General features: G+C 43.8%; 1 protein-coding gene and 1 long non-coding RNA gene across 7 annotated transcripts in view; one reads left to right on the top strand and one right to left on the bottom strand.

The window, feature by feature from the left end:
• Positions 1-25,493, top strand: part of EPB41L4B (erythrocyte membrane protein band 4.1 like 4B) — a 146,423-nt gene that overhangs the window by 18,651 nt on the left and 102,279 nt on the right. The window lies entirely within an intron of this gene.
• On the bottom strand, positions 10,475-24,676 carry LOC308572505. 2 transcript variants are annotated; one of them, XR_014001781.1, is made up of 3 exons: positions 24,494-24,611; positions 18,391-18,543; positions 10,475-10,834 (listed from the first exon to the last, which is right to left on the bottom strand). It is a non-coding gene; the product is annotated as an uncharacterized lncRNA (long non-coding RNA). The 2 variants fall into 2 exon arrangements; XR_014001780.1 differs by lacking the exon at positions 18,391-18,543 and having other exon boundaries at positions 24,494-24,676.

Here is a 25,493-nt window from a genome sequence, read left to right as displayed (position 1 = left end):
TGATTTTTATCCACCCTGGTTCAATCATGGCTTCTAAGGTCACGACATAACACTACAAGTCATGACTAGGAAGGTCAAAACATGGTTTGTGGCCAATTCTTGACCATCGTTTAGGCATTCAGAGATCTTCAGGGGAGGAAATAAGGAAGCCAATATATACGTCAGGACTGACTTTTTCTTTCTGGTGCATTTAACTGCATGTTCTTTGGGCACTCTTAGAACTGGAATCTAGACCTTCAACTCTGCATTCTGCTTGAGGGCCAAAGAACTTGCTTTAAGTGGTTGTTGTTGCACCAATGTCATTCCTTCTGAATATGTGCATTTGTAAATATAATTTTTGGAATACGTTTCAATTTATAGCTCACCCTGTCCAGAAGTTGCTGTCCAGAGTGTACAGTGGCTTTTCCTTACTCGTCCTTGCAAACTTTTTAAATGGTAGCATAGTTTTAATGATAAGAAACAGCGGCTGTAATACAATGATTTGCTAGAGCTGATGCCTGAACTTAATTTGAATCCTTATCTCCTATGTCTGAGTCTGTACAGGCTGTCTTGATTTCTCTCATAAAGATTAGGAAGATTTATTTTGACTTAAAAATGCTTTCTGAAGTTATTTTCAGACAAATTCTTTTTCTGAATTAGTTGTATAAAGGGTGACATACTTACTTCTCTCCTAAATCTTCTAATCTTCAGTGATCAGAGGAGGACCAGCTGGTTGTGAGATGAGACCTTGCAGCCAAGACCTTTAAGTTGTTGTAACAAGATACATTTGCCTTGAAGCAAATATTAAAAGGGTTTCTCTTAAAAAAATAACCAGAACAACTGCCTGAAGATTACCACATACCTTCCAAATTCCTCATTTTGATTTTGGCATCGTTTAAAAATGCTGCATTTGTTTGTGAGGGACATGTCACCTATCCTTTTTTTAAGTGTTCTTTTTCTTATGATTCAAAACCTTGTCCACATTCCTATTTATACAGTAGAATTATGTAAGTCTGCTTAGCGACAAGGCATCTATACCTGCAGTGATACTAAGATTTCAAGTAAGTGATCTTGCCCACTTAGGTGGGTATAGCAGGAGTGGCGAGCCTCCAGGTTGGGGTCCTGATCCACACTCCCACCGCAACTTTGGTGGCAGTGGCAGAAACAAAAATAAAGTTCACACACCGCAGCCCTGGGGCGATAAAGCTCAGTGCCCTGATTGGGATGCCAATCACCCCTTCCTCACCCCTCACTTGGATCATTTGAAGAGTGGAGATGGGGCAATGCGCCCCTGCTCTGAACTGCAGAGGTTGGCTGAGGAGAGGGGACTGTGTGTGTGTGTGTGCATGAGAGTGCACGAGAGAGTGTGAGGTGGTCTGATACTTCCACACAGCACTTGCAAAAAAAGAGCCTTTAGTAAGCCCTTATTTTGAAGATAGCTAAAACTCTGCCGTTCATCATTTTTATATCTCTTAATGTAATTAGTTCAACTTCCTGACTTCCTTGATAAGGTGGTTGTGACAGAAGGGGCCCTGCCCACACCTGGCAGAATGGTTCTTGGGCAGCCTTGGAGCTTCCAAGCTTCTGCTGTCAGTGCCGGAGACTCCTTGCTTTGAGTTGCTGCTTGCAGCCCAAATAATTTAATCCCTGCATTAGCAACATCATTCCCAGAAATCCATGTAACAAACACACCAAAACTTATTTTAGGAAGAGGCAAACTCTTGTTTTGGCTTCAGCAACCTGCCTCTGTGGGCTGACAGTTTGGCTTCAGAAGACGCGGATCATCATCTCCCCAAAGAAGCCGGAGGTGATCTGCATCAGAATATTTCTGCTGCATTCCTAGCTGGCCCTTAGATCCGATTCAGTTCTTGACCTGCTCATGAACGCCAGAAGCAGCACACAGCCGCCCAGTTGGACGCAGAGCCGGTCTCCCAAAATTGCCTTGCTTGTGATTCGTTCTCGGGTTCCAAGCTGTTTGGTGAGCCCCCACAGTGCAGTTTGGCGTGTGGTGAATAGATCTCATGGTTGCTTAGCTATGCATCCAGCTTGTATCCCAGCCGGCTGCATTTTAGCATGTTTGGGCTGTTGCAAGCTAGATTAGCAATTGCACAACCTCTTTATTTATTTACAGTACTAAAGTCTGTTCATATCAGCATTTCTCCATGTCAGAATGACTACATGAATATAAGGCAAGGTGTATTTTTAATAAGCTCATTTCCTTCAAAACCTACTTCGTTGTCACACACAATATTTGCTTTACATTGCTGCTACAAGAAAAAGGTTTAACAAGTGTTAAGAAATTGCATAATAATACTCAGGGCTCCTTTATAACCATGTGAACAAAGTGTTCAATTTGGGGCCTGCTGGCTGAGAGGTTAAACCATGTAATCTTGGCACAAAAACAGTAGTCAAAGACTGGGCTAAACTGATATTACCTTAGTGATATTTGGTTTTAACCAGATGGAATGTTAAGCATTAACACATGAAAGGATTACGTTGATGTTGGAAATGCAGCTGATGACAGTTGCGTACAAAAGAGGCAATTCACTAAAATCTTTGTACTGCTGTGCCTATTTTTGTAAAAGAGAGTCAATCCGGCATAAATGGCAGGTTATAGCCCCCACCCCAATGCATGGGCCTGTTCTAATCACCTGAACTTTTGTAGCCTTTCTGTATTATAAGCTAACAAAACTTTGGGACAAGTAAGTACAGTGGTGCCTCGCAAGACGAAAAGAAATCGTTCTGCGAGTCTTTTCGTCTTGCGATGTTTTTCGTCTTGCGAAGCACGGTCCGTCGCAACTGCGCCTCTTCAAGCGGCTTAAAAAAAAAAAAGCGCAAGACATTTTGGTCTTGCGAAGCAAGCCCATAGGGAAATTCGTCTTGTGAAGCAACGCAAAACCGAAAAACCCTTTCGTCTAGCAAGTTTTTCGTCTTGCGAGGCATTCGTCTTGCGGGGCACCACTGTAGAGCGAAACTCTGAAGTGGGAAGACTCCAGGTGATGGAGAGGACTGCATGTGCGGATTCCTGCTCTCCTCAGTGGGAGACTATTGCTGCTGCTGCTGCTGCTACTACTGCTGCTAAAAATACAGTTTTTATTTATTTTTATGGTACAGAAGATAAATTTTGAGAAAACAATTGTTACAACAGTAAACAACAAATTACCGGTACTTGTCCTGATGAAATTACAGACTTCTGTCATGCCATGTGTTAAAGTTTCATTTGATTACTCTAAGAGATCATGCCACATTTTCCCATGAGTGCTGGGTGGATTCCTGCCACTGCCTGAAGAATTTATGTATTCAATAAACATTTGCCATATAAGAGGAATATAGATTGTGTTTGCCCTTTGCTGCTCTCACCTGGCATGTTAGTTTCTCAGCCAGTGCTATTGACTGTACTCTTGTTAGACCAACACCGGTTTTCCAACATCTGGCTGTCTCTGTATGAGCAGCAGTCAATAGAAAGGCTAAGAGGTCATCTTTAGGATAATCAGGAGCAGGCAGGATCCTAAGCCCAAGCAGTGCTAGCGCAGGGGACACTTCCATGGTTTTCTTGTATATTCAGCTTATTTCTTTGAAGGGTTTGATGATGTCTCAACACCACCACATATGGAAATATGTACCCTTGACTATGCATCCCCTCCAACAATTGGGATTGACTTCCTTACACATTCGGGACAGTCTCACCGGTGTATAATGCTACCTATGCAGAAGTTTTAATGAGGCTTCCCTTATTTTTGCAGAAACTAGACTATTGGTATTTGCACATCTAGGTCCATTTCCCATGGCATTTCTGTGAACAATATTGCCAAATTCCAGTGTTATTAGAGCTTTGTAAATTGAGGAAGCTATGAGTGGAGAGAAGTTAAAAAAGATGTGCTCCATTGCGGTTAGTTTCCTGTTTGCTTGAGTGGAAATGTCTGGGTTTAACAGGAATCTTCACAGCTGGTTGAAATGGTACCATGACCATTTAAGGTTTCGTTTGGCAGCTATGAATTGTTCCTTTCATAGTGGGATACTGTTTGCATAAAAATCTTTTAATCTGAAAAGGCCCACCTGTTCCCAACCATTCCAATCTAAGTATTGTCCTGTTTCTTTAAAAGATGGGTGAAAGCAAAGAGGGATAAGGGGAGATAGCGGGGGAGCCAGTTTTTTAAATGTTGCTTTCCACACATGTGGTACAGAGGACAGGGTACGCAATCGTATGCGTTTTAGTGAGTGAGGAGAGTAGAAAGGGATAGGCTCTATATACTGGATCTGAAATGTCTATATTTATACATGGTTTACGTTTTTGCCCGTGGTTCAGTGACATCAAAAGCTTTAGCTGGAAGGCATTGTAATAAGTCTGAAGATGTGGGATTCTGAGCCCACCATTTTGGACCCTTCCATATATAATTCTGGAGCCTAGTCGTGCTCTCCCCCCATCTTGAATAAACTTGTTTATTGAGCACTGACAAATTTTAAATTGTTTGGGTGTAATCATAATCGGCAGCACTTGAAAGAAAAATGAGTTTTTCAGCAGGATAGCCATCTTTACTGCAGCTATGCTTCCCGACCATGATAAATGTAGGCCTTTCCAATATTCAAGACTTTCTCATACCTGTAGGAATACTGGTGTGAAGTTTCCTTACTTAGAGCTGATTTTTAGTTATCTGCACTCCCAAATATTTTATTACCTTCTGGCAGGTTTTAAAACCTGTCTGATTTTGAATGGTGAAGGAATGCCTATATACATTAGTTCTGATTTGGATTTGTTGATTTTTAATCCAGCCACTTCACCATAATTGCCTAGTTCTTTCATTAATACAGGCATTGCATCTTTTGGGTTAGAAAACATTATTTTTGGTATATCATCTGCAAAAAGGCTTATTTTATGCACTTTTTAATAAAAAAATTCTACTCCTTTTATCTCCAAATTGTTTCTAATGGAGAGGTCCAGTGGTTCAATTGAGACGGCAAAGAAGAGGAGTGACAGAGGGCATCCCTGCCACACCCCTCTTGCAGTGGAGAAGGCTTCAGAGTCTATACCAGTTACCCTAACCTGAGCGTATGAGTTTTTGTATAGTCTCATGACAGAATTCATAAAATATAGCCCCATATTCATTTTTGGCAACAACCCTTCTAGGAATTGCCAGTTGACTCAATCAGAGGATTTATATGTATCTATTGATATGACTTCTAGTGGTAAATTTTTGCTTTTGCTTGGATCGATAACATTTCGTAGACGGAAAATGGGGTCACAGATCTGTCTCTGGGGTATGGACCCAGCTTGATCCATGATGAAATAAACGTGTTGAGGCTTGCAGTAAAGAATTTAGCATCTTGATTTTTCCCTGGCTTAGGTATAATCTAGGGCTGGCATATGTCCTGAATTTCCTGGACATAGCCAGGATTTGGCCCCTGGAATAGACTGAGGCAATGAAGTTGCAAGCTGGAGTCCTGGAAAGCCTTTTGTAAAAGACTAAATTTCCATCAGCAAAGAATATTAAACCCCCTCTTGGAGGCAGGAGAGGAGAGGGGGAAGTTGTGGACTGAGTATGCCTGTGGGAGAGAGTGAGGAGATCTGAAATGCCGCCGCTCTGACCCTGGAGACGGGCTGCTAGCAGGATAGAACTTTTTTTACGTATGCAACAATAGCAGCAAGAATACTCATTGTGAAGTACTAGAAGACACAAGATTTACCTACTCGAGAAGAATGGCAGATGAAGTTGATGGACTATATGGAATTGGCGGAAATGACTGGCAGAAATCCGAGACCAGGGAGAAGAGGCGGTGGAAGAAGACTGGAAAAAGTTTAAGACTATTTATAGAAATATTGTAAAAATGAATGTTAGAAAAATGTTGGAATGAAGTTATAGGGCTTTAGTAGAAATGTTATAAGGAATTAAGTATAAATAGATTAATAGAGTATTAAAGGGGAAAATAAGGTTAGAATGTGTTAAGATAATTATAGGATAGAAAACAGAGGAAGATGGAAAGGAATTGCTGAAACAATTAATAGAAGTAGAATACAAAAAGGGAGGTGTGAGGAGGTCGTGGAAATAAGTGAATGAAAGATAAGATACTGAAATTGTTCGGTGTTTTAAATGACCTGTATTGTATAGTATTGCTGTATTGTTTTTTCTTTTTTTTCTTTTTTCTTTTTTCTTTTTTTCCTGTTTTGTTGTGTTTAAACTGTTGGAAAATTAATAAATATTATTTTATATTTTTTTTTAAAAAAAGGATTTGGCCCCTGGAAGTAGCATCCGGGTGGAAAACGCTGAAACGTCCAGGGAGGAAAAAACTCAACAACTTTGGCAAAATAAATAAATAAATAAATAATGCCCCAAAACTTTGCCAAAAATACGAAATATGGCAACCCTATATAACTATTATTTTAGAGTGTTTCCAGGAGGTTGGTACTTGACCACCTGAAAGAATATCATTAAACAGAGAGGTTAATCTTGGGATCAGAATCTCACTGAATCACTTATAGAAGTTTGCAGTGTAACTGTCTTTATACCCCTTCAGTTTTTTTTTATTACTGTGGCTACCTCATCTATAGGCTGGTTTAAATAGTCCCTGTGGGTGTCATTTAGTTTAGGTAATGCAGTTCTTTCCAAATACAGTGGTACCTTGGTTCTCAAACGGCTTTGTACTCAAACAACTTTGAACCCAAACACTGCAAACCCAGAAGTGCTCCGGTTTGCGAACCTTTTTTCGGAAGCCGAATTTGAGTGCTCCGTTTTGAGTGTTACGCTTCCGATTTGAGTGCCACACTTCTGTTTTGAGTGTTACGCTGAGGTCCGTCTGTTTTTGCTATTTATTTTGCGTTTTTCTTTTTGTGGCTTTTTTGTTTTGTTTTTGTGACTGTGTGGAACCCAGTTCAGTTACTGATTGATTGATTGTTTGACTGCAGTACATTGTTTATTGCTTTCATTTTATGGATCAGTGGTCTCATTAGACAGTAAAATTCATGTTAAATTGCTGTTTTAGGGGTTGTTTTTAAAAGTCTGGAACGGATTAATCCATTTTGCATTACTTTCTATGGGAAAGCACACCTTGGTTTTAGAATGCTTTGGTTTTGGAATGGACTTCTGGAATGGATTAAATTTGAGAACCAAGGTACCACTGTATTCTGTAACTGTTGGGAAGGAGGTGATAGGATCAGCATATAGGGAGGCATAAAAATCTCTAAACATAATATACTTACTGTTATCATCATATTTAAGGGTACCTGCCTTATCCCTTAGCTGGTTTACTCTCTTAATGTTCATTCTTTTCTGAATACGGTTAGCAAGCATCTTAGACTTCTTATCACCATGTTCATAATATTTTTGGTTGAGGAAAAGCAAATTTGTAGAGTTTTTTTATGTTTCCAAGGCTGTGACTTCTGCTCTCCTAGCATTCAAGATCCTTAAAGTCTTCTTCCTGCCACCTCTTATGTGCTTTAGTTCAAGCTTCCTTATTTCCAGTAGGAGGTGATCTGATTCTCTGGCAGCCTTTCTTTTGATTGCTGTCGCTTCACTAATGCAGGTCCCCTGATGATGCCTTCAGAGCTTCCCAGACTGTTGCAAGAGGCATTCTCTCTGTGGTGTTAATATCCAAGTAGTTATTTATTTCTGAAAAGAGGTGGTCTGTTGCCAGCTTGTTCAGTAGGAGAATTGCAGGAAAACTCCTGCAAGATGATGACTTGGGTTTTTCTTGGAGACGTAAGGTGGCCCCCACTGGAGCGTGGTTGAAAACAGTGTGACAGCCAATCTTTGATTCAACAATTCTTTGAAAGTCTGATGTTGAAATCATGACAAAATTGAGATAGGAGTATGATGAGTAACAACTTTAAAAATTCAAAAGTCTTTAGTAGTTGGGTGGAGCTCTCTCCATATGTCTGCCAGGTTGTGTTCACGAAGTATGGCTTCCAATGCTGAGGGTGTTTTACGTGACTTGGTTACAGTGGGACCGGTTCTGTCCAGTTGGGGATCTCATACAAGATTTAATTCCCCTCCTAATAGCACCATGCCTTCCTGGAATCCAGATAGTTCTTGCAGAGTGAGTCGGAGAAATTGTAACTGTCCTTTGTTTGGAGAGCAAAGTGAGGCTATAGTTGGTGTGATGCCTTTCCTTGGGCCTTTGACATAGTGGCCTCTCTTTTCTTTCAAAGTTCCCTTGAGGGTAAAAATCAGACTGTTGGAAATCAGCACCGCTACTCCTCTTGCTTTTGATGTGCCAGGAGATGAGATTTCGACATCAAAGCCTTTGAGACAATGAATTCTATCCATTTGCTTCTTACAGTGCGTTTCTATTATTTTAGATTTTCCCATTTGAGCAGTAGCTTGACTCTTTGTTGTTTTACTGGTGAGTTGAGACCATTGACATTTATGGTGAGTATTTTTCAACAACAACAACAACAATAATAATTTATTTATACCCCGCCCATCTGGCTGGGTTTCCCCAGCCACTCTGGGTGGCTTCCAACACAACATTAAAATACAGTAATGCATCAAACATTAAAAGCTTCCCTAAACAGGGCTGCCTTCAGATGTCATTTCTAGTTTCCATATCATCCATTGGCCAGATTATTATTATTATTATTTAAATTTGTTAGTCATTTTATTTTGCCAAGGGTAACCTAGACTTACAACCAACCAGACAGATGGATTCCTTCACATAGATACATTAAAATAAAGGGGGGGGGACACATTAAAAACATTCTGTCCCCTTTCAAAAGGCCACATATAGTTAAAGTTTTAGCCCAGCACCTAAAGATATGTAGTGAAGGCACCAGGCAAGACTCCCTGAGGAAATTTTACTGCTGTTGAGATCACTCGGGGTCTGAGGCTTTTCACTGGGGGGAAGTGGTGGTTCTTTTGCGTCTAAGGAACCCCCACCCTTTCATAGTAAAATACGAAAGGGGATAGGAGATTTCTTTTTCTGATGCCACCACTGCTTCTCAAGGCTCAAGATCCCCTCTTGAGCTTTCCCAGGGTTGCATAGCCCTTGCGTAGCCCCAAAAAGACCCCCTTCAGTGACTGCTCCATCTCCGAGTAGCTCAGGTGCGCACCCGCTTTGATCCGCGGTAAAACAGGAAGTCGGCAGTCCCACCCCAGCCTGTGCCGTGCTGGTGTTTTCCAGCACTACCCTCCTTCTGCTGCTTGGTTCCTCAAACGTCAGAGGCTGCGAGCACCACCATGAACCACAGAACCTGGACACAGAGTTTGCCCTCGCTCTCTACCAATGCTGGGCAGAGCTCCACCACGGAACGAACCTCACTGTTTCCCCAGTGAGCATGTCTCTTTCTTTGGGGCTCAAGGGAGCGCATTGGCCCAGCGGCAGCAAGTTCTGGGAACAGCGCTCATGGTGAGGCATCCCTTTGAGAAACAGCTTTTCGGTCATGAACTTCACCTTACAGCTTGGACTGTCAAGGCAGTGGATGGTATATGCTAGGTCAATACTGACCACTGTCTCTCTTCAGCCACACGTGAAGAGTTTGGGTCATGGCAGGCTCCAGAGAGCGGGGACAAGGGAAGAAGCGTTGGGGGACCAAGGGGCAGAGAGAGCCAAGCCCAATTCCTCCCAGAGCTGGCCCTGCCTGACCACGTAAGCGTGTTGCAACGGAGGAGGCGGGCCCAGTGGGGAGGCAGCTCCATCCTTACTTCAGACATCGTGATATATCGGTATACTGCAATGTTTAGCTGGTGTTATATTGTGATGTTGAAAGCCAGATACCATCCAGCCCTAGTCATGGGTGGAGTGCAGGGCTTGCTGTTACTGCAGCGTACATTGGGGCTGTGACTCAGTAGAGAAGCACACGGTGTGCATGTAAAAGGTCCCTGGTTCAGTCTCATGAGCCACATGGAGACTTCTTGGCAGAGCTGGTCAGAAGAGGAGAAGGAACAGGACAGGACTGTGGAATTGGATCCTGGGAAGGGGCCCATTGGCTTGGGAGGTACTGATCTTGACACTGGGGAAGGACCAGGTTGGTTGTCAAATGGAGGTCTCATCCCCAGTACAATTGGACATCCCAAGAGCTGAGGAGGAGCCCCCTGGCTTGACTTCAGCCCTGTTTCCTATTGCCTCCGGATTGGCATCTGAGGCCGGAACAGACAGCGAATTAGCTGTGAGACTCTGTCTCCATATCCAAGGATGTGGTGCTAGCTGTGCCAGCACAAGCCGATCCAGCCTACTCTCCAGAAAGCCTGTCTGCTTGCCCCAGTGGGCTCTTCAGAAGGGGAGCTTCAGGGGCATGTGAAGCGTTGGGACAATGGCCTAGCCATGAATATTAGGACTGATATAACTGCTGACTTGCACGCCTTGTAACCTGATCTTTGTTTAGCCCTTGCATTTGGTGAAAAGGGAGCCAAGCGTACTGTGTCTTCAAGTAGGAGCCAGAACAATGCCCTACTCGTGATCTTCCAGGAGCCAGTGTTAGACACAGAAACCTGGACAAAATAGACTTTGTTTCTGACCCAGCTAAGGGATTCTTAAGTTCTGATTACAGTGTACCATGATGCTATAATTTATACTGGTAGTGTTTTTACTATTGTCTCCAAAGGCAGTTTGCAACAAACATGTTTTGCTATGTGCCCCTTACAGGTGCAATGAACAGGGGCCTGGGATAAGCTGTGGCTCCTTGCTATGTAGGCATGCGGGGGCAAAGCACACATGACATTGCATGCTGTGTGAAGCAGCTGTCCCTTGTACCTCATTCTCAGGCATCAGTCCTCTTCCAAGTTGGCCTAGGAAACAGATGGTAAATACGGCAGGTATTCAGCTGTCCATTCAGAATCCATTTATCCATCCTTCCTGAGACCTATTTTTAACTTTTGTCAATTCTGTTGTTGTTGCTGCGACAAGTTTGTGTAGCAGAGTTGATTGGCTTTAATAAAGATAAAGTAAATTACCAGAAAGCAAACTTAAACTGTTGATATACACTACAATTTCTTATTCCAAGCACGCACATTTCCTAATAGCATGTACTAATTGGCTGACAGAGTCATCAGAACATGCTGATTTGCCCCTAAATGTAACTTTTATGTTATTCAGAAGAGTTTAGCATACATGTGCATGCCTGCACATATATTATGTATATGTTAAGGTGCATAACAACCAGCTGTTGAGCACATTCTGCAGGTCTCACAGATAATGTATTTTTCAGAAATATAATGCATCTAGTGTTTTAAAAATACAACAAATTCTAGTGTACTAGAAACTCATACAGTGGTGCCTCGCAAGACGAAATTAATTCGTTCCGCGAGTTTTTTCGTCTTGCGGTTTTCTTCGTCTTGCGATGCACGGTGTCGGAAAAGTTTTGGAAAAGCTTCAAAAATTACCAAAGTCTTCAAAAACCTCAAAAAAAGGCTATGAGTTGCTCCTTGAAGTCAAGTCGCAACTGTATTAACGCTTTTAAGAAAAAGGAAACAAACTTGCAAGACGTTTCTGTCTTGCGAAGCAAGCCCATAGGGAAAATCGTCTTGCGAAGCAACTCAAAAAACCAAAAACCCTTTCGTTTTGCGAGTTTTCCGTCTTGCGAGGCATTCGTCTTGCGAGGTACCACTGTATTGATATTTTGACGTACGTCAACATTCCCCAGAACCCGTAGAGACTTTTCCATGAGGGGTTCCTGAAGTGGAGTTGGGGCAGACATGTGGGTCTTTCACATGGAATCAATGCATCTGGCAGGAGGCAGACTTGGTGCATGTGATCCACACAATCGCCCTCTGTGATTGGGTCATTTAAATTTTATCCCAGCCATGTGAGAGCTTGTTCACAGAGAAGAGGCTTCCGTGAATTTGGATGCAGGTGTAAAGAGCCCCGTGCTCATGATTTATGTCCAACTGCATTTGGCTGATATTTGGATGTTGAATAAGGAAACTACTATACAAAGTCTCCAAATGAGGCTACTTGCAATCCACATTCTATTTTAAGTCGACACCAAGTCCCCAGAGATCATGGGATCATAGAGTTGGAAGGGACCCTGAGGATCATCTAGTTCAAGCCCCTGCAATCCAGGAATATTTACCTGTCCCTCATAGGGAATGAACCTGCAACCATGGTGTTATCATAGCATAGCGCACCATGGGCCGAATTGGAGGGTGCCTTGTTAAGCTGTTCTGTTGATTCCCATGCTCAGTGTGGGGAAACCAAACACAAAGTATCCCCAACAGAGAAGCAGATACCGTACTTGGCATGGAGACATAAATATTGGAGAACGGAACAAAACTGCAGAGTGTGAGTAATTAAGGAGTAATTCAACTCTCTGAATTAACCTGGAGAGATACAAGGAGGAAGGCATTTTCTTTGCAATATTTCTTTTTAAATTTTCATTTTATAATGTTATATAAAACAGAGAGAACAATTGTAACAGATGAAAATAAAAATATAAAAACAAAGTAAATAGGCACCAAGGATAAGTACAGTTGCACATGCAATAAAATAACAAAGTTCAAGTAATAAATGTTAACATTATCAGATTATCAAGCCAAGGTAAATATTTGGGATGCTCTCAGTCTGTCCGTTTTGCCAGCCAAACTTTGAACAGGAGCTTTCAAACTCAGATTTGTGTTTGGATGTTCTCTCTCTCTCTCTCTCTCTCTTTCTCTTACACACACACACACACACACACACACACACACACACACACTGTCTACATGTATATTTTGTGTGTCTATTGACATCAAGCTAAAAGCATTTTTGATTAGAGTGGCCTACCCAGATATGTAGAATGTTGAGGGGTGTGTGTGTGCTTAATATATTTTACTGATTTTTCAAAATAACATGTAATAACAATCCTCCCAACCAACACCACCCACTTCACACACCCCACCCTCCAAATACAGGTTCCTCATGGGAAAACATTGTTCCAAAGTGTCAGGTGTGAGTCTGGGGGAGCTCATTCTGAGTGACAGTCAGTTGTGTGTGTAATAAAAGAATGCCGCTATAAAGTTATCCTCTTCTCCTTTTCCAGCTAATGCCTTGATGTCCTTAGTTACCGTATTTTTTGCTCTATAAGACGCACCAGACCACAAGACGCACCTAGTTTTTGGAGGAGGAAAACAAGGAAAAAAATATTCTGAATCCCAGAAGCCAGAACAGCAAGAGAGATCGCTGTGCAGTGAAAGCAGCAATCCCTCTTGCTGTTCTGGCTTCTGGGATAGCTGCGCAGCCTGCATTCGCTCCATAAGACGCACACACATTTCCCCTTACTTTTTAGGAGGGAAAAAGTGAGTCTTACAGAGCAAAAAATATGGTAATTTTTTGAAAGTGCCAGTATCCCTACTTTCTTTTTCCACTGTGATGATAATAATTAAAGGTAAAGGACCCCTGACAGTCAAGTCCAGTCGCGAACAACTCTGGGGTTATGGCGCTCATCTCGCTTTACTGGCCAAGGGAGCCGGCATTTGTCCACTCTGCAGACAGTTTTTCTGGGTCATGTGGCCAGCATGACTAAGCAGCTTCTGGTGAAACCAGAGCAGCGCCCAGAAACGCCATTTACCTTCCCACCGGAGCGGTACCTATTTATCTACTTGCGCTTTGACGTGCTTTCAAACTGCTAGGTTGGCAGGAGCAGGGACCAAGAAACGGGAGCTCATCCCGTGGCGGGGATTCGAAATGCTGACCTTCCGTTTGGCAAGCCCAAGGCTCAGGGGTTTACACCACAGCGCCACCCGCATCCCACGATGATAATAATAATGATTATTAAATCTGTATACCACCCTTCATTCGTAGATCTTGGAGCAGATCACTGCATAAAAATACAAGATAATAACACAAAATGCATAATAAAAACAAGTATAAAACAAACCTATAACCCCCTCACCTCACCCCACTCCCACTAAACATTTGAAGGAGTATAGGATGTTAATCAGCCAAAGGCCTAGTTAAAGAGGAATGTTTTTGCCTGGCTCCTAAAGGTGGATAATGAAGGCGCCAGCTGATTCTCCCTGGGGACTTCCTATTTTGAGCTATGTAGTATTCTAGTGGCAATGTAAAGGAAGGTGATTAGTGCTTTGTTTGTCAAATTAACACTATCACCTTAAAAACTGTTAGCAGAACCAAGGTTGGGGTGTAAGTAATGTTGTGGTTTGTAATCAAGCTTATGTCACTAACAACAGTCTTCCAGAATGCTTGCGGTTTATAACATTCCCACCACATGTGAATAGTTCTGATATCTTTACACCCTCTAATGAAGGCATTTTCTGAAGCACCCCAGTGCCAGTGATAAGTTGCCAATTCATCACCCACCTTCTCAAGGCAATAATAATAAAGATTGCATTGAGGCTGAAGGTTCCCCTTCTTGGGTGCAAGGACACTTTCATGTTAAGCGTCTGGTCCACCAAGACCCCCAGATGTACTGCTAGTAAGCCAGGTGTTCCCCATCCTCTATTTGTGCGCCTGGTTCTTCCTGCCTAAGTGCAGAACCTGACATTTGTCCCTATTGAAATTCACTTTGTTAGTTTGCGCCCAGTTCTCCAATCTGTTAAGGTCATTTTGAATTCTGATTCTGTCTGCGGCATCAGCTCCCCCTCCCAGTTTGGTGTCACCTGCAAATTTGATGAGCATCCCCTCAATTTCTTCATCCAAGTCATTTATAAAGACGTTGAACAACAACAGGCCCAGGACAGAGCCCTGAGGCAGCCCACTGGTCACTTTTTTCCAGTCAACGATATACGATATCTTTATTGTCATTGTCCCATGCAGAACAATGAAATTGAAAACCTGCTACAAATCCACCTGTTGCCTCATTCAACCCACATTTTACCAGCTTCCTCGCAAGAATATCATGGGGGACTTCGTCAAAAGCCTTGCTGAAATCAAGATACACTATGTCCACAGCATTCCCCTGATCCAACAAGTTTGTAATTCCATCAAAAAAAGAAATTATATTGCTGCCATTACTTATTTTTTAGAAACCCATGCTGGGTCTTAGTGATCACAGCATCCTTTTCTAAATACTCACAGACAGTTGAATTATCTGTTCTGAAGTGAAATGCTATTCTTTCTTTGCATATAACATTTATATCTTGGGGGTGGGGGTTGTATATGATGAAGGCATGTTCCTGGGCTCTCCTCAGCACAAACATATAAATATTATAATAATAAAAACTGTGAGAATGATCAGGTACATGTTGTTGTTGTTGTTTAGCCTCTTCGTGACCCCCTGGACCAGAGCACGCCAGGCACTCCTGTCTTCCACTGCCTCCCACAGTTTGGTCAGACTCATGTTTTTAGCTTCGAGAACACTGTCCCACCATCTCGTCCTCTGTCGTCCCCTTCTCCTTGTGCCCTCCATCTTTCCCAACATCAGGGTCCTTTCCAGGGAGTCTTCTCTTCTCATGAGGTGGCCAAAGTATTGGAGCCTCAGCTTCAGGATCTGTCCTTCCAGTGAGCACTCAGGGCTGATTTCCTTAAGAATGGGTAGGTTTGATCTTCTTGCAGTCCATGGGACTCTCAAGAGTCTCCTCCAGCACCATAATTCAAAAGCATCAATTCTTCAGTGATCAGCCTTCTTTATGGTCCAGCTCTCACTTCCATACATCACTACTGGGAAAACCATAGCTTTAACTATACGGACCTTCGTTGACAAGGTGATGTCTCTACTTTTTAAGATGCTGTCTAGGTTTGTCATTGCTTTTCTCCCAAGAAGCAGGCGTCTTTTAATTTCGTGGCTGCTGTGACCATCTGGAGTGATCATGGAACCCAAGAAAGTAAAATCTCTCACTGCCTCCATTTCTTCCCCTTCTATTTGCCAGGAGGTGATGGGACCAGTGGCCATGAGCTTCATTTTTTTGATGTTGAGCTTCAGACCATATTTTGTGCTCTCTTTCCCCCTCAATAAAAGGTTCTTTAATTCCTTCTCACTTTTCTGCCATCTACAGTGGTGCCTCGCAAGACGAAATTAATTCGTTCCGCAAGTCTCTTCGTCTTGCGAGTTTTTCGTCTTGCGATGCACGGTTTCCCATAGGAATGCATTGAAAATCAATTAATGCGTTCCTAGGGAAACCGCCTTCAGACCAGGTCTGGGGACAGTCTGTCCCCGGACCTCTTCTGAAGGCTGGGGGGGGGGGCAAGGGCTTTTCTTCCCACCCCCAGCATTTTAAAAAACCCCGGGACAGCGGAGGACTTCTCCGCTGTCCGGGCCATCTTAAAATGCTGGCGGGCGGCATTTTAAAATCGCCCCGGACAGCGGAGGACTTCTCCGCTGTCCGGGGCGATTTAAAAGCCCCTGGGTAGGCAGGCAGGGGGGACAAAGACTTTCGCCCCCTGCCCACCTTCAGAAGGTGTTCCCGCCCCCCGCCCCGCTTCGGAACAGCGTTCCGAAGCGGGGCGGCTGGGGCAGGTGTCCCCGCCCCCCCTCCCCGCTTCGGAACAGCGTTTTAAAATGCTGGGGGTCGGCAGCGAACGCTTCGCTCCCGACCCCCAGCATTTTAAAATCTCCCCGGGACAGGGGGAGATTTTAAAATGCTCCCGACCCCCAGCATTTTAAAATCTCCCCGGGACAGCAGAGACTTCTCTGCTGTCCCGGGGAGATTTTAAAATGCTGGGGGTCGGCAGCGAACGCTTCGCTCCCGCCCGCCAGCATTTTAAGATCGCCCGGGGCAGGCGGGGGGAAGGCAGGGGGGGGGAGCAAAGACTTTTGCCCCCCGCCGGCCTTCAGAAGAGGTCCTCTTCTGAAGGCCGGCTGTGGGCGAAAGTCTTTGCTCCCGACCGCCAGCATTTCCCTATGGGCTTTCGTCTTGCGATGCAAGCCCATAGGGAAATTCGTCTTGCGAAGCGCCTCCAAAACAGAAAACCCTTTCGTCTTGCGGGTTTTCCGTCTTGCGAGGCATTCGTCTTGCGGGGTACCACTGTATGTTGTGTCACCTGCATATCTGAGGTTGTTGATATTTCTTCTGGCAATCTTAATTCTGGCTTGGGATTCATCCAGCCCAGCCTTTTGCATGATGAATTCTGCATATAAGTTAAATAAGCAGGGAGACAATATACAGCCTTGTCGTACTCCTTTCCCAGTTTTGAACCAATCAGTTGTTCCATATCACGTTCTAACTGTAGCTTCTTGTCCCACATAGAGATTTCTCAGGAGGTGATCAGGCACTCCCATTTCTTTAAGAACTTGCCATAGTTTGCTGTGGTCGACACAGTCAAAGGCTTTTGTGTAGTCAATGAAGCAGAAGTATCAGGTACATACCAGAGAGTAAGTCCTATTGAACTCCGTGGGACTTACTGCTGAGTAAAAGTGCTTAGGATTGCAGTGTAAAACTGCTGTGGAGGCAGGAAGAAGATTAACAAAATCCATCCTCCTGGCAGACTGGGGAAATATCTCCTCCCTCACGCAGTTTAGGACATCCTACACCTTTCCTCAGCAGTTTCTTTTTCTTTGAGAAAAATAAGAAGCTCATGTAAATGTAAACAGAGCTTTAATAATAAAGAAAACTGGAACAAAATAACATATTGGGAGAAACTAAATACAACAACATGAGGCAAGTTTTGAGGCAAGAAACAAGGTGGCAGTTGGTCCCTCTTAAGGGATCACACCCTGCAGGGAGGGGCTGATCCAGAGGAGAACCCCCAAGAGACCCTCCCCAGGGTGGGTGGGTGGGAGGGAGAGAGAGAGAGAGAGAGAACACAGAGAAGCAAGCCAGACTCCAAAGCGCTTATCTTGGGGAACTTGCCATTTAAATTGTTTAATCATGTTGCAAAAAAGAGGACCAGGTGAGGAGATCTGATCTCTTCATCACTTTTAATGGATCTCAGAGACGTGAAGGAGAGGGGAAAGCAACAGGAGAAAGGATCTTTCTGGGGGCTAGGGCGCTAGGTCCCTTCCAACTCTGCAACGGATTCTCTTCCTCCGCTCCCCGCCCCTCCAGAATTTCTTTCTCACAGGGGAGCCGATCTTCCGCTTCACTGCAGAGAGCCTCTCCACATTTTCCAGCTCCCCCTCTCCCTGCACCACATTGTAAATAAGGCACCTTCAGCTTGGGGGGGGGAGGGGACAGTAAGAGCTTGTGGCTGCTGTTCCCTTTTTCATATTTCTCTCCATTTGAAGCACAGACATGCAGGGAGGCTGGGACCCAGGAAGCTTCACCCCGGACAGAAATCCTGGCTGCCCCCCCAGCTGCGGCTCTGATTGAGTTCACGTATAAAACCCACTGTAACACTCTCCTTTATGCAGCCCTCTGTGTCTAGTTTATCCTTCTCTTGTGCCCTCCTTTCTTTTGCCACTGCTCCCAGCTCTGAAGTTAACTTTCAGCCAACAGAATGCTGTGAAGAGAATAGAGTGGCCCCCAGAAAATGCCCCCCCAATTACCAATAAAAGTTTCCTTCCTATGACTGCTGCCAATGCAATGCAGGCGGCCAAAAAGTTAGTTAGTAAATGGACAGAAAAGGCCCAATGTAAGTCCTGTAAACCAATCCTAAATGCAACAATTATATCACCTTTCAGAACGTGTAAAGTGGCTGGATCTGGTTGCACGGCTGACTGCAGAACAGAGGGAGAGCGGAGTCCCTGAGTGCAAGGCAGCCTGGCTCTGGTATTGAGATTCACTCCTCTTGTTTACAGGAAACACAAGCTCTGCAGAGTTCAGCGTCCTAGGAAAAAAGCAGCCTTGTACCAGTTATAACTTGTACAACAAGAAGTACCTAGTTAACAGTAACAAGCGTGGAATATTCATTACAAACCTTCTTGGTTTGGGGTGTTGAAACACCATGCTGAAAACTGAAGTTATGTGTTCATGCTCCTGTGGAATTAAAAGTATGCACGGGGGCTTCAACGTATTTTGAGTATGCCGAATTGCATTTTGTTCAGTAGGTGGTGGTGTCCTTGGGAGGCACATCTGGAAGTATATGTTCATGTTACTCTGCACACTTTAATTAAACTTGAGAAAATCTGTGCATGCCACAGAAATTAGCAAATACCATGTAAGTAATGAGAAGGGCCCCGAGGGCACAGCTCGACAGCCACAAAATTCTTGCAGAATTACAAGAAGTACAAGGGGTATATTTTCTCCCCACCATCGTGCACTTAGTTTTAGGGGAAATCTAGAAGCATGAGTTCCTCTCCAGCTGATTTTTAGGTACTTCAGAATTTATTACTCATCTAAGAAAATCATTCTCTTACATAACTTAGTTACGAGTTAGATGCACAAAGCTACTGGTGTTCAAGTTCTGTGACTGTAACTTCTCAAGGCTTTGTAAAACCAAGTTAACCCTCAACATAATGTTGGAAAACGTGCCTTTTGCCCTCCAAGTCAGTCAACAGTGTGAGTCATACTCTGAACTTTATCAGGCAGTAATCTTACACTTTTAAAATTGCAAATTCATTACAGTCATCTGTGCTTTATGTGGAATAACAGGCTCAACAGGGTTCTCTAGTCCAGATTGTGGTTACTCATTAAACATGCAAATCGAAAAATATTTCATAACTCTAAATGAAGCAACTGACATTGTTTTTCAGGGGGGGGTAGGTATTTGAAAATATGAATATGAATTTTCATGCCCCTCTGTTTATGTATATGTTCATATATAAATAGGATTAACTTTGAATCAGAGAATTGGAAAGAGACCAAAAGGGTCATCTATTCCAACCCACTGCAATGTGATACATTCCCCACTCCTGACCACTTGCTACTTGGAAATCAGTGTGGAAGGAGGACTCTGTGGGTGAACTGAAAGATTCTCAATGGCTTAAGATCTGGTCCACTGTCTCTTTAGGTTTGTGACTGCTAACATTAGGGATAATTCTTTGAAGGTGGTCCACCGCTGGTTCTTCAACTCCAGTCCAACTAGCTGAGATCTAGTTCCTCCTTATGTTGGTGGGGTTGTAAGGTACTACTACTCAATGCACCGGAGCCTGTCTCTGCATGCAGGGGAGGGTTTGAGACCCATCAGCCACCCTCACCTGGTCAGCCGGCAAGTCAAAGTCGTTTCCCGCGATGTGGCCGCTGTCATATGCTGACAGCTTCTAGGAACCACAGGTGAGAACGGAGTGCAGCATAGAGCCCAAAGGTGGACAGACTACTCTAGAAAGAGCACAAAATGTCCCCCACCATCGGTACTACCCTTCCCCCCACCCCATACACCCCTTTTAAGTAAAATAAATAAATCAAAAGGCAGCAAGCAGCAAAGATATGAATTCATGATCCTTCTATCTCTGGTTTTATTTCATGTGGTGGGGGTAATTTTATTTTTTCTTTGATTTAGTAGCATAGGAAGGGAGGGTGGGGAGGCGGGGCACACAGGACAGCACAGGGGCTGCAGGTGCCCAAACTGCTGCGTCCCTCCCGGGTGCCCTCCAGCAGGCCCAGTGCTGCCGTGAAACGCAGCTGGGGTGCTCTGCGGGCCGGCACACACCACCTGCATCCCTGCCGGGTGTCCCTTGCCCACTTGGGACCCCCTGCCTCCATGGCACAAGCGGGGGTGCTACCCCAGTGCTCCTGCCTTCTTCCCACAAAGAGCCCCGAGAAGGAACTGGGTAAGAACCTCAGGAAAAGAGGGGAGAGAAGGCAGGCAGAGCCCAGGAGACAGGTGCCCTCCGGGATTCAGTCTGCAGGTCACTCACTCTTCCTCACTGTTACTAGACAAACACATTCAACGAACAATTTCCCATGGAAATGTAAAGCTTCAGAGAACCTTCCTGATCATGTTGTTTTTGGGAAAACTTTGTGCGGCCCCTCCAGGCGCCCTCTGTGCACAGCCACACACCCCAACCCGGCTCCCCAGAGCAAACCGCCTGGTCCGAAACTAGACCTCAGACTGATCCTGGGTAGTCCTGCCTAGCCCAATGGCGAGAGGACTAGACAAGGGGCATTCTCACTTCCCATTCACTCAGGTGGCACGCCCTGCCCACCTCTGCCCCATGGCACAGCACATGCAAGCGCACCTTCGGCCCCCCAGGCACAGGTGGGTGGGGCTATGCCAGTGCTTCGATTTGCAAATGTTGGAAGAATTACCCTGCCGGTGCAAACAGGGTGGATTTGATTTAAATAACTAGTCAGTAAGACTTGATTTTAATCATTATTTTTTTTTTTTTACAAAAAGACTCATTCTTGCTGGTATAAGGTTTCATTTTTTAAATAATAACTTTAGATACTAGATAAACTCTAGAGTAGTTTAGATACTCATATTTATGGTATGGGAAAGGGAAAATACATAAAGGCTTTTCAAACCATATAATAAGAAAGTCATTAATAAGAGTGTGGGAAAAATAAAAAGATCTGTTAGATCTTGGTGGCTGTCACCCACTGACGCATTTTCACTTAAGTCGACCAAAAAAGTCAGCTGGTTGACATATAGAGAGTTGTTAACAGAAGAAGGTAAACTCAAACTAAAAGAGTATGATTAGCTGAAAGACTATCTACAAAGTTGGTTACACCATAGGCAATTAAATGAAATTTTTTAAGGAAGACAATAAAAAGGGGTTTAGTTATACAATCTCCAAATTTCAATAAGAAATAGTGGAAGAGAATGTTAAATTGTTAAAAAAAAGCATATAGTATTTTATTAGAATGTGAAACCAAAGATGAAGAGGTAAAATCAGTTATGATTAAATGGGGTCAGGATGTGGGACACAACATCCAATTTGAAAGTTGGGAAAAATTATGGAAAGTTGATATAAAATTCACAGATTGCATACTATTAAGAGAGAATTACATGAAAATGATGTATAGATGGTATATCACACCAGTGAAATGTTTAGGAAAGAAAATAACAGATGTTGCAGATGTAAAGAAAAGGAAGGAACACTTTATCATATGTGGTGGGAATGCCACCCAGAGTGGCTAGGGAAACTCAGTCAGATGGGCTGGGTATAAATAAATAAATTAATAATAATAATAATAATAATAATAATAATAATAATAATAATAATGCAAATATATTAAAAATATTGGGAAATGGTATACAATGAATTTGGGAAAAAACATTTAAAATGAATTTTGTCAAACACCCTGAAGCCTTTTTGTTAGGTATCTCAAATCAAGAGCTATCAAAAGAAAAATGGACATTATTTATGTATGCTACAACAGCAGCAAGAATCTTGATTGCACAATATTGGAACACGGAAGAAATGCCATCAAAGGAACAACGGCAAGAAAAGCTGATGAACTATGTAGAATTGGCTAAGCTAACATACAAACTACAAGAGGACGAAAAGGACTTCAAGAGAGTCGGGGAACCATTTACAGTTTATTTGCAGAATTTATCACTGGCAGGATTTGAATAAACTTGCACAACTTCATTTGAGTAACAGATATTTTAGAGAAATGATAAGGGATTTTATTTTTGTGTAGGAAAACCAGGATACAATAAATAAAACTAAATAACTCAGCAGAGGGGGAGTTGAGGGAAGTCCAGAGGAGGGGAGGGAGAATAATTGTAAATAACATGATGAATGAGATTGGTATCATTAATTGTTATAGAATTCAATAAATAATCGAAAAAAAGAAAAAAAAAAGAAATACATAGACAAATAATTATGAATTATTGTGAGGTTTCATAAGTTAACTGTTTATATTTGGACAACTTTTCTGATGTACTTTTTGTAGAGGGGGGGGAGGAAAGATAAAGTTGGGAGACCTAGTCTGGAAGAGGCTTGCAGAAAGAGGAGGCCGAGGAGAAACAGGCTGGTGGAAAGCTGGAAAAGGGGAACCGAGGACTGGAGGGTTTCCTGCTGCAGGACTGAAGTTCCTGGTAGAGACTTTGTTGTTTGGACCATGTCAGGCCAGCCCCGGGAAGAAGGGCCTGGAAGCAGTGAACTCTTCTTAGTTGACCTGCAAGCACTTCAAGGACTTACAGATCCCAGTTATTATTTCCAAACCCCGCCCCCCTTTGGATTTGCTTCTGCATTCAGGTGCCTATTCTGTACACTTAGGTGTGAGTGCAGTTGTTGGAACCCAGTGGGATTGGGAAGAGGTTGCCAGCCCTGAAGAGCCTTCAGCACTTGCCTCAAGTCTGAGGTGCACAGATATGCAACTGACTTGCACAATTAATACACAAAGATCCACAGACTTGTGGAATATTCTGCTCACAAGGTTGCACTTTCGTTTTCACTGCTTCACACTTAGCTACTTGGGCAGATCAATTCCTCCAAACAATCCATTCACTGAACCTCTTGGAACTTAGCCTTTCAGAGGTAAGGGCTTGGTTCTGTGTATATAAATTTGCAAAGGAACAATGGGATTAAGGTTTTCTCCTCAACTCTGTATGTTTATTTTATAACATTTTTCCTGTGAAGAAAAGGCATGTTAACTTTGCAGACACAAATTCACACTTTTGAGAGCTGCAAAAACAAGCATCCTTGATAATATCTTCTTGTTAGAAAAACTGCCCCAAATAATCTTACAGAAGCCTCTGGAAGAGCATAACATTGTGAATGGATTAATGGAATTCATTTATCAAAAAAAAACACTGCATATTAAACCTCATGCTACGTAATTAAAAACAAATCCTTATTTACTGATGAATAGCCTTTGGACTATAATGTAACTTACCGTAGATTCCAGCGTATTAGATGACCCCCCCCCCAAATTGGCAGCTGCAATTTGGGGTTTCGTCTTATAAGCCCAGTTGCCTAATACACTGGGCTGCTCCGCGCCGGGAGAAGGCTGCCCGGAGCGAAGCGCAGCCCGCCGCCCCTGTTGTTGCTTCCGAAGCAGCAGTGGGCGGGTTCTGCGCCAGGCCGCTCTCTCCTGGTGCGGAGTGGAGCCCGCCGCTACTGCGGCTGCTTTGGAGCTGCCGCAGCTGCAGCGGGGGGGGGGGGCAGATATCCGGCGTAAAAGGCGACCCCCGACTGTTTAACCTCTTTTTCAGGGTTAAAAACTTGCCTTATACACCGAAATTTACAGTAAATAGAAAACTATCTTTAGAAAGATTTTTCCTCCCTAAGCATTTTATTTTTAAAAAATCTGAATTATTTTTTTTAAAATCAGATTACATAATAATAATAATAATAATAATAATAATAATAATAATAATAATAAATAATAATTTATTTATACCCCGCCCTCCTCAGGGCAGCTAAAACCAATAAAATTACAATAAAACATAATGGGGGGGGGAGAGACAAACAAACAAACAAAACAGTTTATAAAAATATGGGTTAAAATACAATTTAAAATGCAGCCTCATTTTAATAGTAGCCCATAAATCAACCATAACGGGAGGGAAACATAAGGGTCAGACTGAGTCCAAAGCAAAGGCCAGGCGGAACAGCTCCATCTTGCAGGCCCTGCGGAAAGATGTCAAGTCCCACAGGGCTCTGGTCTCTTGGGACAGAGTGTTCCACCAAGTCGGGGCCACGGCCAAAAAAGCCCTGGCCCTAGTTGAGACCAATCTAACCACCTTGCAACCCGGGACCTCCAAAGTGTTGTTATTTATGGACCTTAAGGTCCTCCGCGGGGCATACCAGGAGAGACAGCCCCGTATGTATGAGGGTCCTATCATTAATTTTTATCCACCCTGGTTAATAAACCAAGCCCAAATTTACCCTCAACTCTACCCTCCTTTCCAGATGTTTGGGTTGCAACTCAAAATCACTTCCTACCTTGTGAATTCCTCATGGAGGTTTTTTGGCTCCGATGAATAGTATTTGATTCGAAAGTGCAACGTATATGGTGGCCCAACTAGATGAAGAAATGTTTTTAAATGTTAAAAGCCAGAAGCTGTGCAGTAACGCATACAATACTCTATTACAACGAACGAAGGTATTTTGTGAAAGTGCTGAAGCCTTTGGCGTGAGCAGGGCTGATGTCACAAAGGCCCAGCAGTGATGCTGCCACAGACAGACTAGGCAGGAGAGGGGAGTCCAGGCAGCACCAGAGAAACAGGAGAGCTGAACCAGATGTAATGGGGGCAGCTGTGTTTGGTTCATCACAGATTTGCTGGGGGAGCCAAAAATCTGCCTTAGTAGCGTTGGGAAGCAGCCCCTCTGATTCAGATCCACTCTGCCATTCCACTCTGCGCCCTATGGTTGGGTGCGTCCTGTAGAACGAAAAATACGGTAGATAAATAGGTTCCGCTCTGGCAGAAAGGTAAACGGTGTTTCCGTGCACTGCTCTGGATCGCCAGAAGTGGCTTAGTCAAGCTGGCCACATGACCCGGAAGCTGTAAGTAAAGCGAGATGAGTGCCGCTACCCCAGAGTCGGCCACGACTGGACCTAATGGTCAGGGGTCCCTTTAAAGGTAAAGGTACCCCTGCCCGAACGGGCTAGTCTTGACAGACTCTGGGGTTTGTGCGCCCATCTCACATCTATTGGCCGGGGGCCAGCGCTGTGCGGAGACACTTCCGGGTCACGTGGCCAGCGTGACAAAGCTGCATCTGGCGAGCCAGCGCAGCACACGGAACGCCGTTTACCTTCCCGCTGGTAAGCGGTACCTATTTATCTACTTGCACCCGGGGGTGCTTTCGAACTGCTAGGTTGGCAGGCGCTGGGACCGAACAGCGGGAGCGCACCCCGCCGCGGGGATTTGAACCGCCGACCTTTCGATCGGCAAGCCCTAGGCGCTGAGGCTTTAACCCACAGCGCCACCCGCGTCCTAGGGGT

Source organism: Podarcis bocagei (assembly GCF_964188305.1).
Source record: "Podarcis bocagei genome assembly, chromosome: 13".
NCBI classification, from domain to species: Eukaryota; Metazoa; Chordata; class Lepidosauria; order Squamata; family Lacertidae; genus Podarcis; species Podarcis bocagei.
This window is presented reverse-complemented; position numbering and strand designations above follow the sequence as displayed.